At 42.1% G+C, this 16,620-nt stretch overlaps 1 protein-coding gene across 1 annotated transcript in view; it reads left to right on the top strand.

The window, feature by feature from the left end:
• The first annotated feature begins 5,220 nt into the window (after positions 1-5,220).
• Positions 5,221-16,620, top strand: part of ADGRA3 (adhesion G protein-coupled receptor A3) — a 38,962-nt gene continuing 27,562 nt past the window's right edge. The window contains exons 1-2 of the mRNA XM_033159522.1: positions 5,221-5,478; positions 14,246-14,317. The gene's annotated coding sequence lies outside the window, so the exon portion shown is untranslated. The remainder of the gene's footprint in view (positions 5,479-14,245; positions 14,318-16,620) is intronic.

Genomic DNA, 16,620 nt, shown 5'->3' with positions numbered 1-16,620 from the left:
TAACCAGACGTTACAGATGACTGCAGAATCTATTCAATTTCTAACAAGGCATGGGGTGGCCGGTCTCTTATGCACACTAATTATATTAAATTTTTGGTGGTCCCCACACGGCTATAAAAACCTGGCAAATGATCTCATGCAGATGCACTGGTCCTATTACACAAGGGTCAGTTATTGCATGTTAAATCTCATATATGTTAAGTAGAATCCACAGTTAATGAACAAGTATGAATAGCGGACAGAAATCTGCTAGGAACGGCAAATGCACTTTCCTCTACGCAGTACTTCTCATCTGATCTCTCATGAAGTGTTGGGGCTCTTCCAAACACTGCCCAGCGACTAATGGGGATTTGCATACATTCAGCAGGAAGCCTCATGCAATTTAATAGTTCTCTGATGAGTGTACTTGCATGACATCCATTTTTCCCAGACGCTCCTTCTCATACCAATGGCTTATAGTTTTATAATAATGATTTTATTATCTGTAACTCACCCACCTGACTGGGTTGCCCCAGACACTCTGGACAGCTTCCAACATATATAAAAGCATAATAAAACATTACACATTACAAAGCTTGACAAAACCCCAAGTGTAATGTGAACAGGAACAATGAAATGTGTGAAAAGGCCAGCACAGGCCAATCTCATGCATGTTTACCCAAAAGCCCAGGTAAGCGTGCATAAGATTTCATTCATGTAGTATAACCCCAGGGATACAGATGGCGCTGTGGTCTAAACCACTGAGCCTAGAGCTTGCCCATCGGAAGGTTGGCGGTTCGAATCCCCACAATGAGGCGAGCTCCCATTGTTCGGTCCCAGCTCCTGCCAACCTAGCAGTTCGAAAGCACGTCAAAGTGCAAGTAGATAAATAGGTAGCGCTCCGGCAGGAAGGTAAACGGCGTTTCTGTGCGCTGCTCTGGTTCGCCAGAAGCAGCTTAGTCATGCTTGGTGCATGACCCGGAAAAACTGTCTGCAGATAAATGTCAGCTCCCTCAGCCAGTAAAGCGAGATGAGCGCCACAACCCCAGAGTCATCCATGACTGTACTTTACTGCCAGGGTTCCTTTACCTTTTTAGTATAACCCTTAAATATTTTTTTTTTACACGGGATTAAGTCCCACTGAGCAGGATTCCGACCTATTCTTTACCCACTGAACTTCTGAACAAACTCTGCTAAATAAAGTGGGATTTACTTCTAAGTAAATTTGCACAGCTTGGACCGCCCCAGAGCTGTAGCCGTAAACATCCTTATTCAGAAGGGGTGTTCAACGGGACTCACTAGTTAAATGGCTGAGGTATGCAGTCCTTGTGTACTTTGGTGTAACCTGTGAACTTTTGCACTGGGTACAATTGAACCTGATCAGATTACAACCCATCTCTTATTTTTCTCTCTGTCTTTTTTAAAAAATAGAATTTATTAAATTTTCAAACAATAAAAAACCCACAAACATTACAAATAAACACTACACATACTAACAAAAAATACGAAAAACACGATACAAAAAAGATATAAAAATTACAGTATACATCTTATTTCTTAACATTGTTAATTGACTTCCTCACATCCTCTCCTTCTGCGTTCACTGTATATCATCATTAGTAATTTATTAACATTATAAAATCATCATTTATATCTAATCTTATTCTTAATCTATATTTTCATTATCATACTTCTATCTTTCTTTGTCTTATATACTTTCCATATCTGTAGCCTAGCTAATCTTCCAGTTCAATTCTTAAATACTAATCTTAGCATGAATTTTCAAATATTTTTAAAATTTCTTCCAATCTTTCTGTACCATCTCTTCCCTCTGGTCTCGGAGTTTCCCGGTCAGTTCTGCGAGTTCCATATAGTCCATCATTTTCATTTGCCATTCTTCTACCGTAGGTATAACTTCAGTCTTCCAGTTCTTAGCCAGTAGAATCCTTGCAGCTGTTGTGGCATACATAAATATTGTCCTGTCTTCATTGGGGATTTCATGATTTACAATGCCCAGTAAAAAGGCCTCTGGTTTCTTAATAAATGTGTTTTTCAACACCTACAATCCATCTCTTAACCACTGGTGTCCAAACTTTTTTCAAAGAGGGCCAGATTCGAGGAAGCGCAGGGCCATGAGGGCCAACCAAAGTTGTTAACCAGCGGACCGGATTAGGCCCACAATACAGATTTTGAACATGCCTGCTTAAGACTAATCAAGTAAATCAGGGATGCCACCATATATATATATATATATATATATATATATATATATATATATATATACATATATCAGTGCCTGCTACAACATGCCTCTGTTGGGAGGAACTGGAACATCAAAGCCAGGGCAGGCACCACAACTATTTACAATTTTATTGAGAGCTTATAGACATTCTTTACAGAGTTATCATACATAAAGCAACCATTCATGCCTCCTGAGCTCAAGGATAATTAATAGGATTCTCTACCCAAGTACTCCATAATGCCTGTATTGTGAAAAATAATAATCATAATATAGTAAAATATTTTTTGTATTCATTTGCTACATACATAGCGTCTTATCTTTCATTTTAATTGTCTTTATTAGATTTTTATATCTTGCAGGTTGTACATAAAAACAATGCAATGACACAGCAACAAAATCAACACCAACTTTAATCGAGGATATATAATTCAACAGTATGTATGTATGTATGTATGTATGTATGTATGTAGTATTACAGTCGTACCTTGGATCCTGCACGCCTTGCAAGTCAAACGATTTGGCTCCTGAACGCCGCAAACCCGGATGTGAATGTTTCAGTTTGCGAATGTTCTTTGGAATCCGAACATCCAAAATGACTTCTGCTGCTTCCGATTGGCTACAGGAGCTTCCTGCAACCAATTGGAAGCCGTGCATTGGTTTCTGAATGTTTTGGAAGTTGAACGCACCTCCAGGACGGATTCTATCTGACTTCCGAGGTACCACTGTATTATTATTATTATTATTATGTAATTACTATTATGTTGTAACAATGTGTAGCAAAAACCATAATACATCAAGCATCCTTAAGCAGCTGCAATGTTTGCATAAGAGGGTGACCCAGATGATAAAGGGTCTTGAAACCAAGCCTTATGAGGAACAGTTGAGGGAATTGGGTACCGGTATGTTTAGTAATGTACGGAAGTGAGAGCTGGACCATAAAGAAGGCTGATCGCCGTAGAATTGATGCTTTTGAATTATGGTGCTGGAGGAGACTCTTGAGAGTCCCATGGACTGCAAGAAGATCAAACCTATCCATTCTCAAAGAAATCAACCCTGAGTACTCACTAGAAGGACAGATCCTGAAGTTGAGGCTCCAGTACTTTGGCCACCTCATGAGAAGAGAAGACTCCCTAGAAAAGACCCTGATGTTGGGAAAGATGGAGGGCACAAGGAGAAGGGGACGACAGAGGATGAGATGGTTGGACAGTGTTCTCGAAGCTACTAACATGAGTTTGGCCAAACTGCGAGAGGCAGTGAAGGATAGGCGTGCCTGGCGTGCTCTGGTCCATGGGGTCCTGAAGAGTCGGACACGACTGAACGACTGAACAACAACAAATGTTTAGCCTGGACAGGAGAAGATTGAGAGGCAATATGATAGCCATGGAGGATGGAGCAAGCTTGTTTTCTCCTGCTCTAGAGGGTATGACGGGAAACAATGGATTCACACAAGAGATTCCAGCTAAACATCAGGAAGAACTTTCTGACAGTGAGAGTTGTCTGGCAGTGGAGCAGACTCCCTCGGAAGCTGGTGGTCTGTGCTTCCTTGGAGGTTTTCAAGCAGATGCCATGTATGATCCAGTTGAGATTTTGGGGGGTTGCAGTAGATGTCTCTTGGAGTCCCTTCCAACTCAACAATTCTATGATTCTCATGGAAAAGAAAGAAGGGAAATAAAAAAGGGGGAGGGAAAGAGAGGAAATGACACATCAAGAGGGAAGAGGGACAACATAACAAAACACTATAATTTTATTTATTAAATTTCTACACCTGCCATTCATCTGAGGTTCATGGTGCGGTTTACAATATAAAAACATAAAAATGTACAGAATCAGGTCATCTAGTCCAAGCCTTACAATGCAGGAATCTCAACACATACCTGACCCTGCCTACCTTTGCAAATATGCTAGCAGTTTTGTTGCTGCGCCACTATAGTAAGGAACAAAAAGAATGTCTTTTGTGCATAAACACACAAACAAAACGGGATTTTAAAAGGCCATATAACACCACCTATGGACAAGCTGCAAAATCTATTTGCGGAAAATGAGGGTTATGGGTTTGTTCTTTTTCTTGTTCTCATTATGTGTTTTGTGTTTTTATTCTGTATTTTTATGCTGTGCACTGCTCTGAGATCTTCAGGTGAAGGGAGGTGAGGTATAAAATTAAACAAACAAACAAACAGGCAGTTTCGAAAACCATTAAAAAAAAAAAATTCCACGGCCGAAAACCAACCCGCACAACCTCCGCTAAGAACAGCATAGAAACAACTACCTGACATTCAGAAAATTCCTGAAGACAGCCCTGTTTAGGGAAGTTTTTAAACTGTGATATTTTAAATGTATTTTAATGTTTGGTGGAAGCCGCCCAGAGTGGCTGGGGAGACCCAGCCAGATGGGCGGGGTACAAATAATAAATTATTATTATTATTATTATTATTATTATTATTATTATTATTATTAGAAACTCCAAATTGCAACAATAGCCTACAAAGTTAATACATAAAATAAAAAGGCAAGCACAGTTTTGAAAACCCTTAAAAAAAAAAACCCAGCGAAAACAAACCCGCACCCTTCGCTAAGAGCAGCCCAGAAATTGCAAAACTTGAACGAAAAAAACACACACACAAAAACCACCCCATCATCCCAAACCAGCAAAACTCCCTGTTTCTACTGCCCTTCCTTCCTCAGATCCAGGGCAGCCGCGGCGGCTTCAAGGCGCCTCACCGCGCGTGCTCGGCGTCCTCGCCGGCCGCGCATGCGCCCTGCTGCCCCCCGCGCGCGGGGCGAGGCGTCGTGCGTGAGGTGGGGGTGGGGGTGCGTGTGTGGATTTTGGTTGTGCCGCGGCGCGTCGTCGGAGCGGCTGTTGGCGCCGACTCCTTGGTTAAATCCCTTCATGGCGGCCTCGTCAGGGTTGCCTCGCCGCTAGGCCTCGCTCGCTCCCTCGCCGGCGCGGCGGGGGAGCGGCGGCCGCGGCCCACCCCCCTCGCCATGGGGGCGAGCCGGGGAGCTCCGCTGGTGCTGCTGGCGGCGGCGGCGGCGCTGGCTCTGGTGCGAGGCGGAGGCTCCTCAGGGCTGCCCGAAGGCTGCAAACAGGACGGCGGAGGAGGAGGAGGAGGCGGCGGCGGCCGCCTCAGGAGCAGCAGCAGCAAGGCTTCTCCGCCGGCCGAAGCGGCAGTTGGAGTCGGAGGGAAGGTGGTCTGCAGCAGCCTGGCTCTGGCCCGCGTCCCGGACCCCGGCGGGCTCCCCAACAGGACGGTCACCCTGTGAGTAAGCGACGCCGAGGAAAGGGGTTTGGGGATTTGGCGGGTGGCGCTTAGAGTGGGATTTGGTCCCTGCGATGGAGACTTCTTTATTAAAAAATTTCATTATTATTATTATTCGTTGTGATTTTCTCTCCCTCCTCCTCCTCCTCTCGGTAGTAGTGATTGATTCGGCCGTGCTCTTTCCCCCCGTGTGTTTGGCTCATTGTTTTATGATTCCTTCATGCCGCCTTTCCAGCGTGGTTTCGGCCTGTGCTAAAGGCGGCGTGCAGATAAAAAGGTGGTGGGGTGTGTGTGTGTGGAAGATGCCCCGTGTCCCTCTTGTGATTGTTTTTTTCTTTCTTTCTTTCTCTCTCCCCTCACTCGGCTAATAACGCACAAACCCTATAACAGGGGTCAGCATAATTTTTTTCAGCAGGGGGCCGGTCCACCGCCCTGCAGACCTTGTGGGGGGCCGGACTATATTTTGGGGAAAAAATAAGTGAACGAATTCCTGTGCCCCACAAATAACCCAGAGATGCATTTTAAATAAAAGCACACATTCTATTCACGTAAAAACATGCTGGTTCCCGAACCGTCCACGGGCCAGATTTAGAAGGCGATTGTGCCGGATCCGGAAGGCGATTGTGCCAGATCCGGCACCTGGGCCTTAGTTTGCCTACCCATGCGCTATAACAGGCATGTCCAACCAGTAGATCGCGATCTACCGGTAGATCCCCAGCCGATCCCGGTAGATGGCGAGGACCCTTATCGATCATGAGATTAAACAAAGTTTACCAAAAGTTAACAAATAAAAGCTGAAGAATTTTGGGCAATCCTACCCCCCAAAAGCTTAACAACTCTGGGCAATCCACCCACCCCATGCACGCCCCTCCTCCCAATGACAATGGGTAGATCACTGCCAGTTTTTTTTTATACTGGGAGTAAATCGCAGTCTCTTGGGAGTTGGACATGCCTGCCCTATAACAACACCATAGTAGCTGGGACGGAGCTCCCCTCCGTTGCGAGGATTCGAACCGCTGACCTTCTGATCTGCAAGCCCAAGAGGCTCAGTGGTTTAGACCGCATCCATATGAATCCTCCCAACGGAGGGGAGCTCCGTCCCAGCTCCTACCAACCTAGCAGTTCGAGAGCACCCCAGTGCAAGTAGATAAATAGGTAGCACTGCAGTGGAAAGGTAAACAGCGTTTCCGTGTGCTCTGGCTTCCGTTACAGTGTCCCGTTGCACCAGAAGCGGTTTAGTCCTGCTGGCCACATGACCCAAAAAGCTGTCTGCGGACAAACGGCAGCTCCCTCGGCTTGAAAGCAAAATGAGCGCTGCAACCCCATAGTTGCCTTTGACTGGATTTAACCGTTCAGGGGTCCATTACCTTTTACACACACACACACACACACACACACACACTGATTTATTTGCTTTTTGAACTTAAAATTTTACAGAGATACATCAAACAACAATCATAAAAACAAGATTCCAAGTAACCTCCTGGACTTCCATCCTCCCCCTAAAGGTAAAGGGTAAAGGGACCCCTGACCATCAGGTCCAGTCGTGTCCGACTCTGGGGTTGCGGTGCTCATCTCGCTTTATAGGCCAAGGGAGCCGGTGTTTGTCCGCAGACAGCTTCCGGGTCATGTGGCCAGCATGACAAAGCCGCTTCTGGCGAACCAGAGCAGCGCACGGAAACGCCGTTTACCTTCCCGCTGGAGCGGTCCCTATTTATCTACTTGCACTTTGATGTGCTTTCGAACTGCTAGGTGGGCAGGAGCTGGGACCGAGCAACGGGAGCTCACCCCGTGGCAGGGATTCGAACCGCCGACCTTCTGATCAGCAAGCCCTAGACTCTGTGGTTTAACCCACAGCGCCACCTGGGTCCCTATCCTCCCCCTATGTGGGTCCTATTATTAACCAGTTCTTCCTGCATCTTTTTTGATAATCCAAACTCTTTACTTCCATTATGTCTAGAATTCAACTTTAAACTACAAGTGCTATCCCAATCCTATTAATGATTTTAATTGTTTACAGAGGCCTTTAAGATTTCCCCATTCCTTATTAAAAATTTGGTCTTCCTGACTATAACAGCACCTTTCATCCTCTCCTCCTGTTTCACTCTGGAGCCTGCTTTCTTACTATGGAAAGGCGGCATGCGGATAATGTGAAGTATATGGATGTTAGGGGTTGTCCTATGTACATTTTTTTACAGGGCGCATTCTCTTTTTCATGGATATGTAAAATGAGAGCCGTCATTGCGAGCCATAGTTAAAAGTAGAAGTCGGCAAATGTGTCTTTTTTCTCTCTTCGAAATATGGCAACCCTAGGATGTGTGGAAGATGTCCTGTCTCCCTCTTGTAATTGGTTTTTGTCACTGTGTAATAGCGCTCCTCACAACCCCATAACACCATCTTTCCGTCCCTCCTTCCGCCTCACACCATATCATGGCATTTTAGCTATGGAAAGGTGGCATACAGGTAAAGCGATGTGTGCATGGCATGGAAGATTCCTGGTCTCCCCCTCATAATTGTTTTTTTGTCGCACAGTGTAATAATGCTCTTTCATGCAAGCACTTTGTAAATAAAGTAAATAACAACTTTTTCCTTCCCACTTCACATTTGAGCATGGTTTCTCACTATGGAAAGGCAGCAGCATACAGGAAAAGGGATGTATGGAAGATGCCTGGTCTCCCTGTAGTAAGTGGTGCAGTAACACTCTTTCGCACATGCAATTTGAAAATAAAGTACATAACAACATCTTCTTTCCTTCCTTCCTCCCAATTCACACCCCACCTACAGTGCTTTTTGGGAAATAATGGCTTTCCTGCAGGTACATGGGCTGCATGAGCATTCTAAGAAAGCCTTCGCCTATGCTGAAACGGACCAACAGTACCATCCAGAAACCTTTTGTTCATTTAAAAAAAATTATTTATTTATTTATTTTAGTTAGTTTGTATAATTTATATAGCGCTTGATTGTGGTGGTGGTGGTGGGAGCCTCTCAAAGCTGTTTACAAAAAGGAAAACAATTAAAAAATCAACCAAAAACATTTTTCAACCGTAATTTCAAACATGCAAATAGTTAAAAATGCAATAGAAATGGACTAAAACAAATTAAAACTTGTACAGTTTTTCTAAATATCTGGGTAAAGGTAGAGGGACCCCTGATCATTAGGTCCAGTTGTGAACAACTCTGTGGTTGATTGTGTTAAGTGCAACTCTTTATGGCAGGAGGAGAATGGCACTGTAATAAAAATGGTTTTGGAGTGAATGCTATGAACTACTAGGCCTTTAAGTTTTAAGATAATGCCTATATTTGTACACACTACTAATAAAATCAGCTCCTGAGAGAGAGGTACATTTGGAATATATATGGTGTGTGTAACTTGTTCAGAATTGGGAAAGACTGCCACTTGTTTATAGGATTGTCTAGAGGATGGATTTCATTGTCAGTTCTGGCAAGTGTTCCTGCTACTTTGGTAATGCTTTACAAGACACAACTTTTAGGTGATCAAATGACTGCTAAGGCTTGTAATATACTGTACTGGGAAAGAAGGAATGGTGTAGAGTGTGAATGAGTTTCTCTCTGAATAATAGAATGTGAGACATCAAATGGAACTGTTTGACAGTAGGTACAGGAAAGACAGAGGGAAGTACTTCATATAACATATAATTAACTAGGGGAGTTCATTGCCACAGGATATAGTGAAAGCCGCAAGCTTAAATGGCTCTAAAAAGGGGGATTTGACAAATTCAGAGAATAGACCTGTCAGTGGCTAGATTACAATCTGTATTCCCGGAGTACTGTACTGTATGGTGGAGACAAACAACTAGATACTTCCCACCATCGTACTGTGTAAGCTTCTGAAAAGTATTTGGTTAGCTGCTGCAGGAAATTGAAGGACTCTTGGGATTGATCTAACAAAGCGGCTATTGTGAAAGAACCATCTCCAGTCACTCCAAAAGATCAAATTTCAGAGGTGCCAAACAGTTCTGCTAGCACAGTGGGGTGGCACCCCTGTTCTCCCCAAATTGAGTCTGGGGTTTGGTGGGAGAATGCCCCTAGGGGAGCGGAGGTGAGATTGTTTTCCCAGGCAAGCAGAAATACTTGCATTGACAGTACATTTGTAAAGGCATGGTGTTAAATTCCTCCTCATGTCTTGAATTTTCTTCACAACAATTCTGTTCACAAAACAACCCAAAATATATGGATAGATGACAATGAATTTAAAGAAGATTGGAAGGATTTTATTGCATATATACAGAAGCAAAGTACACAGGTTAATATAGCAGGATTTTAAAAATACTTGTAAAGATATTATGATTGGACAATAAGTAATTTTAATTATTTTATCATTTAAAATGGACATGCAATATGATGCTAAACAATGGAACTAGGGAAGGGAATAGGGGAAAGTCAACTCTATTCCCCCCCCTATGTTTGAATACGTATTCCAGTCTGAGCATTCCACAAACATACAATCACCAGCAGATGCAAACCTTTAATCATCTATTGGCACTAGAAACCGCACTGTATCATAACCTTTCAGCACAAGCAGCTCAGTGTAGGGATTTTGTGTTTGTTCTTCGCCAATGGTCTGTACAGATTTCTCGGCCAATCCCTGCAGCTCATGCCCCCCTCCTATGAGCCACCACAGCATCGAGAGAGGCGGAGTTGGGGCAGCCCTCCCTGACGCGCCCTTGCCTCAGATTGAAGCCGTAGCCCTCGCCCCGTGCGCAGCTCGAGTCAGTCAGCTGACACTCTTGTTGAGGACTCGTCCCTCGCTTCCGTCTGCCATGCCCCGCACGACGTAGCCGCTGCTGGACTGCACACACCACCCAGTTTGAATATTGTTTTTATTTTTTGTAGTTTTGGGGAAATATAGGGATAGAAGTAGGTTCGCAGCATGGTGCTACATCCCTCTGCAACTGCTCCAATGGCTAAAGCAGCATTCCAGGAAAGTGAAGCAATGCAATTGCTGGTATTGGAAAGGCAAGATGAATCTGGTGGCCCTTAGGAGGTGACCTGAAGCTTTGCCACAAATGGGCTTTCCTCAAGTCCTGATGCAACTTAAGGCTTTAGCAAGAGGACAAGGTGCCTATTTGTGCCAGCACTCAAGCTCTCAGTCCCACAAAGCTACATGTTCCCTGTAGGATGGCTGATAGCGGGATGGAGGACAATTTAGTTTGGGGAAACATCATGGAAGGAATTTGTGTGTGTGTGTGTATGTGTGTGCACCTTGCTGTAGTTTCAACTTAATTTTTAGGATCTCAGAGCTACTTCTAAATACAGTTAACATAGAATCATCAAGTCCTTTATGTCAGTGTTTTTCAACCTTTTTTTGGGCAAAGGCACACTTGTTTCATGAAAAAAATCACGAGGCACACCACCATTAGAAAATGTTAAAAAATTTAACTCTGTGCCTATATTGACTATATATAAAATAATTCTCTTGAATAGGAATCAAATAAACAATTTTTTCCCACGGCACACCAGGCAACATCTCGCGGCACACTAGTGTGCCGCGGAACAGTGGTTGAAAAACACTGCTTTATGTGATCTATCCTAGCTTTGAGCTTTGTGAATGAATGAGGATTTAAAGTTTTACTGTATCTTTTAAGTGCAACATAGTTTGTTTTGCCTGGAACCAAATACTCAGGGTGACCTGCAGAGGCCTTGTTTGTATACCTTTTTGCAGCTTTGTGTCCTACCATACTTTTATGGTGCCAGAGCTGAACCAGTCTTCCTGTTTACCTTCCAGAGTAAGACAACCTCTCCACCTTTTAAGGGTGGAAATATCTGTCAGAGATCCTTACATATATAGTGAAAAATTCCTTTTGTTTTTCCAGCATCTCATGGTGTTAACAATCCTGTCTTTTCCTAACTATTGCTTAAGAGGCAGTCCACTTTCAAAACTGAGAAATGCAAGACTTTTCTTTCCAGAGCTATATGATGTGTGTGCTAGCCACTCATATAATTCAATTATGGTTAGTATTTTTTCCATTGTAGAATCTTTATATCAGTAGTAATTGTAGTAATAAAACCATATTTGCATTTCTGTTCTCCACTATTACTTTTGAGTACTTTTTTTTTTTAGTTTGCTATGTGGCTGTAAAATGTTCAAACTTGTAAAAATAAAGCCAGTTTATTTGCCTTACCAAAAGTAAGAAGCCAACTGGAAAAGGTTGATGAGTATGAGGAAGCAGGATTCTGCTGTCTAGACTTGATGTTTGTGGTTTGATCGTTTTGAGGTAACACACTACCAGTTAATTTAAATGAACTTTCTGCCTTTGTTATTGAGCAGGCTGTCAGGATTTGTCAGGTCTTGGCCTAGGTTCTAGACAGGATGCAACTAGTGTTAAGTTCACATTGGATCAGGTGAACTAGGAACAAAAGGCAAGAGACAATAGACAGATAAGAATCAAAAGGCCAGAGGCAAGTGCAGAGTCAGAGCCAGACAGAAAGCTGACTGACTTGGGCTAGTCATTGTGTCTCAGCCCATCTCTAGTAAGCTTTGTAGTTAGGCAGGGTAGTTTTGAGGCTAAAAGTGCAGAACAAGGGAATTGTCCACACCATCTTAAGCTGCTTGGTGGAAAGGCAATATTAAAGTGTAATAAATAGGCCCCACATTTTAAAATTATATCTAATTATGCTATGTCAATATTTGCTTGCATTAATGCTATTAATCATACTGCTGCAAAGCCTCAGCATAAAGTTGCTACTTAGTTGGCTCATGAAATGCAGATAATAAAAAGTGAATCTTGTACGTTTTCAAAGGTCTCGTTAAAAAGAAATAGTCTTCTACTTTGTACTTTATTTTCTCAGTGTGTGATGTATAATCCCCCCTCCCCCGGGTTGGAGGCTTCAGTGCTGTACAAGGTGAAATGTTCAGCAACAATCTGTTGAAAATATATATAGAAGTATCTTGACAGAGGACGGAGCTTAGAACAGTTTATACTGTCAAAACATCTGCAGATGGTGCTTAAAGCAATACTGTGCAACTCTTTGAGGGTTTTTCTTTGTCAAGTGTTTCTTTCACAGTTTTCCCTGGAACTTTCCCCAGAAAAATATTTACTTACACTTCAGAAAGCTTTCAGCATGGCCACTGTTTTCTGTAGGAAAGATCTTTCATGACTGTACAGATGGTAGCATATCCTCTTAGGGTAACCTTTCATATTATGATAGGAAGTATTTACTGTTATTAATAATGGCTGGCATCCAAAAAGCTTGTTTGATTCACACAAGAGACTCTTTATCAGTCATACAGAATTCTTTCCCCCCTTTTAAGCACCTGATCCCTATGTCGCATCACAAACAGTGAACATAGGCAGACTATTAAACATGTTTCAGTGTTTGTATGTATCATAAGGGGGTACTTCCTGAGTGACCAATATCATATTTGCAAGTGTCTTTATATACTGTTTTGTGTTAGCTAATATTATTTGAACGCCAATTAACATTGAACTGTTTGCATGTTAACTGGATAGATCTTGCCTACAAAAATAGTCAAGATGTTTTCCCAGATAGTTTAAATGCTTTCTTTTTATTGTGTTTATAAAAAGCAGCAGTTAGTACAGAATGCTGTAGCACAGTGAGACCCTGTCAGCCTCTTGACACCTCTGCTCACTGGTTGCCTCTTTGCTACTGGGCCAAATTCAAGGTGTTGATATAAAGAGCCCTTAACAGCTTGGGACCAGTTTACTTGTGGTATTGCTTTGCTATTTGCAGAACTGGCACTGTTACATGTACCACATATGACCCATTCTGCACTTGTAAAAAATTGATCGTTTAGTGTGGCAGCATCTACACCAGGAGGAGACAAACCACAAGTCCAGGTTCGGATGACACGTTAAGCCAAATCAGTCCAGAGAACTGTCACTCTCATGCCCTCACACTAAAGGTAAAGGGCCCCTAGATGGTTAAGTCCAGTCGAGTTTGGCTATGGGCTGTGGCACTCATTTCCACTTTCAGGCCAAGGGAGCCAGCATTTGTCCACAGACAGCTTTACTGAGTCATCTGGCCAGCATAACTAAACTGCTTCTGGTGCATGGGACACAGTGACGAGTACCAGAGTGCATGGAAACACCATTTATCTTTCTGCTGCAGCAGTACCTAGTTATCTACTCAAGCTGGTATGCTTTTGAACTGCTAGGTTGGCAGGAGCTGGGACAAAGCAATGGGAGCTCATTCTGTTGTGCAGATTCAAACTGCCGACTTTATAATTGGCAAGCTTGGTGGTTTCAACCACAGTGCCATGGTCTGCCTTGGCACTATATGTGAACGAGCTCATTGAGACCCAATGCTCACAATTTGTCTACCGCGTTTTCTCCTTATTTCTTGCACTCTTGAAAAAGGGCTTACTTGGAATTTTCATTTTGATCCAAGGAACTATTGGTATATCTAATGCATGCAGGAGCGCTTAGCTTCAGGACCAATAACTTAGGGGGCCAATTCTGTAAAGCAGAGCTTTCCAAACTGTGTGTCATGACAAGATATTGTCACTGCAGTGTATAGGTGTGTCTTGCAAACACTCCCCGCGCTCCTCCCGGGGCTGGAAAGGCATTATTTTAACCTCTGGTTTGCTGGTAAAACTGAATTACTATGTCACGAAATGATGCATGTCTAAAAAATGTGTCACCAATATGAAAAGTTTGGAAAGCTCTGCTGTAAAGCATTATTTTAAGCAGCATAAGATGGAAAACCACAAACATTTACTCTAATGCTACAGGAATTGTTTGAAAAGTGAAATATTGTAATGTTTTTACATTATTTTGTTTTATAGAATTCTGAGCAACAATAAGATATCAGAATTGAAGAATGGTTCCTTTGCTGGATTAAGCCTTCTTGAAAGATTGTAAGTCCTCCCCCCCTTTATGTTTTAAGTATTATAAAGTGGAAGGAGATGTAATGGAGGAGAAGGAGAATTCACCTCTCTAACTCTATTTGAGTTTTTTTTTAAACTACAACATTAAGATACTCCAGAAGTTAATATACTTGGATGAATAGTTTTCCTGCTGTACATATAATAAATTCAAAACTAATTGCTTCAAATGTAATAAGAAATAAGGAAGATATTTCCATATAAGTTTAGCATATTATTCTATCAATGCTTACTTATAAATAAGTTGCGATGATGATGATGCCACCCATCTGACTGCATTGCCCTGCCATTCTGGGTTGCTCCCAACAAAAATAGTTAAAACATAGTACAACCTCACACATTAAATTTACTTTCTCTCATGGAAATAAATTTACAGTATGTCTACAATTCCAGTCATGTTTGCTAGTTTTAGGTGCAATATAAATAATAGCAATGATTTAAAGAACTTTCGTTAGGTGCACCCAAGGGCTTAGGTACACCCAGCTAAATTTTTGTTTTCTGAATGGTAGGGCTGCATGGCAAATCACAGCCTACTTACAAAATTCCCTAGAGTTTTAAAAGTAGTGTGCTGTGCAGTGCAGTGAGGGATAGCCTTTTTATTTTTTTATTTATAAACAAATGTTTAAACTTTTCTTAGACACATAGAATAGTCACACAGTGAAACTATGCTGTTGATGATGATGCCTTCACTACAATAGTAATAACAAAATAACAAAATAAAAAATAAAATCCTTACTGTAGCACCTTAGAGACAAACTAAGTTTGTTCTTGGTATGAGCTTTCGTGTGCATGCACTCTTCTTCAGATGCACACGAAACCTCATACCAAGAACAAACTTAGTTGGTCTCTAAGGTGCTACTGGAAGGATTTTTTATTTTTTATTTTTTTATTTTGTTTTGACTATGGCAGACCAACACGGCTACCTACCTGTAACTACAATAGTAATGTGTGTGTGTGTGTGTATGCATTTCCATAATCACATTTTGAGTGTGTTAACTTTTTGAGAGATCGGAACAGTTTTTCTTGCAGTGCAAAAAAATCTAGAATTCTCTTGTACTGCGTTTAATTAAGGTTGTAACTTAAAAACTTTAAATATTCCAGTAATATTCCTAAATGGTAAAGAACTACTCTATTATTTTGATTTTCTTTTGGGGTAGGAGTGGGGGAAAGTATTCGGAACATAAAGGAAGAATTTGTCTAAAGTGATTGAGGACGGAGTGAGCATTGGGAAGACAGGTTGCAGACAGATAGGATTGTTTTAATGTTCACTGCCTCCTAAGGCCCTTTAGCAGTACGGAAATGCTGCTTTTGTGCAATGAGGCTGCAAGTGGAATTCTGACTTTGGATTCACACTCACCTAAAAGTCGTATTTGCTGCAAGTTTGTAAACCATCATCCCCAGAGCAAAGCAAAAGTAAGTGGGCATTATTGAGCTGGGATTGGCAATGCAAAGAGATCATAAATACATTTACTCAAAAGTAAGTCCTATTCTGAATTATACCCTTTGGTTAGCAATGTCTTCTTGTTTAATGTTGTTTAAAATGGCTCCTAATCTTCTGCAGCATTGCTGAAATTGCTTTTTAATCACTTCCAAAACAATTTTCAATTCAGGATGCTCCTATTTAAAGCTTTATTCAGTACACATTTACTTGGAAGCAAACCCCACTGGATTCATTGAGGCCTACTCCCAAGCTGCAGTTGAGAGGCAAGGCAACCTGCTCTTGCTTTCCTGAAACCAAAGTTAAGTCAGGTGTACAGATGGAGAAATGGTCTATCATTGCACAGGACGTTTAAGTACTTAATTAGCTATTGCACAGAATGAGAGTTTGTATGCACCTCCATGTGCTCTCTTCAAGATCCTGCCTCCATGTTCCTTGAGCTCCTTATACACACAATAGCCCTACTTCTTTCTATTCATTAGAACACAGAAAGCTGCTTTATATCAAGTCAGATGACTGGTCTTTCTGGTTCAGCATTGTCCACACTGAGAGGTAGCAGCTTTCCATGGTTTCAGATAGAAGCCGTTCCCACCCCTAACTGGGATTGCCAAGGGTTGAATCCAATACCTTTTGCATGCAGCATAGCCCTGTAGTCTCTTTATGCAGTTCAACAGGAGCTGAAAGGTTTTTGAGGAAAGGATTTAACATTTCCTTCATTTTGTGTTCATCCCAAATACCACATTTTCCTGAGAACCAGAAAGTAATGTAGAACATAAATAAATACGCTGTCGTTTTGTGGCTCAAACATGATGAGCATAATCAAGCACAGAGCTATGCA

Source organism: Lacerta agilis, chromosome 9 (genome assembly GCF_009819535.1).
Source record: "Lacerta agilis isolate rLacAgi1 chromosome 9, rLacAgi1.pri, whole genome shotgun sequence".
Taxonomy (NCBI): Eukaryota; Metazoa; Chordata; class Lepidosauria; order Squamata; family Lacertidae; genus Lacerta; species Lacerta agilis.
Note: the sequence above shows the minus strand (reverse complement) of the source record. Positions and strands in the feature narration are given on the sequence as shown.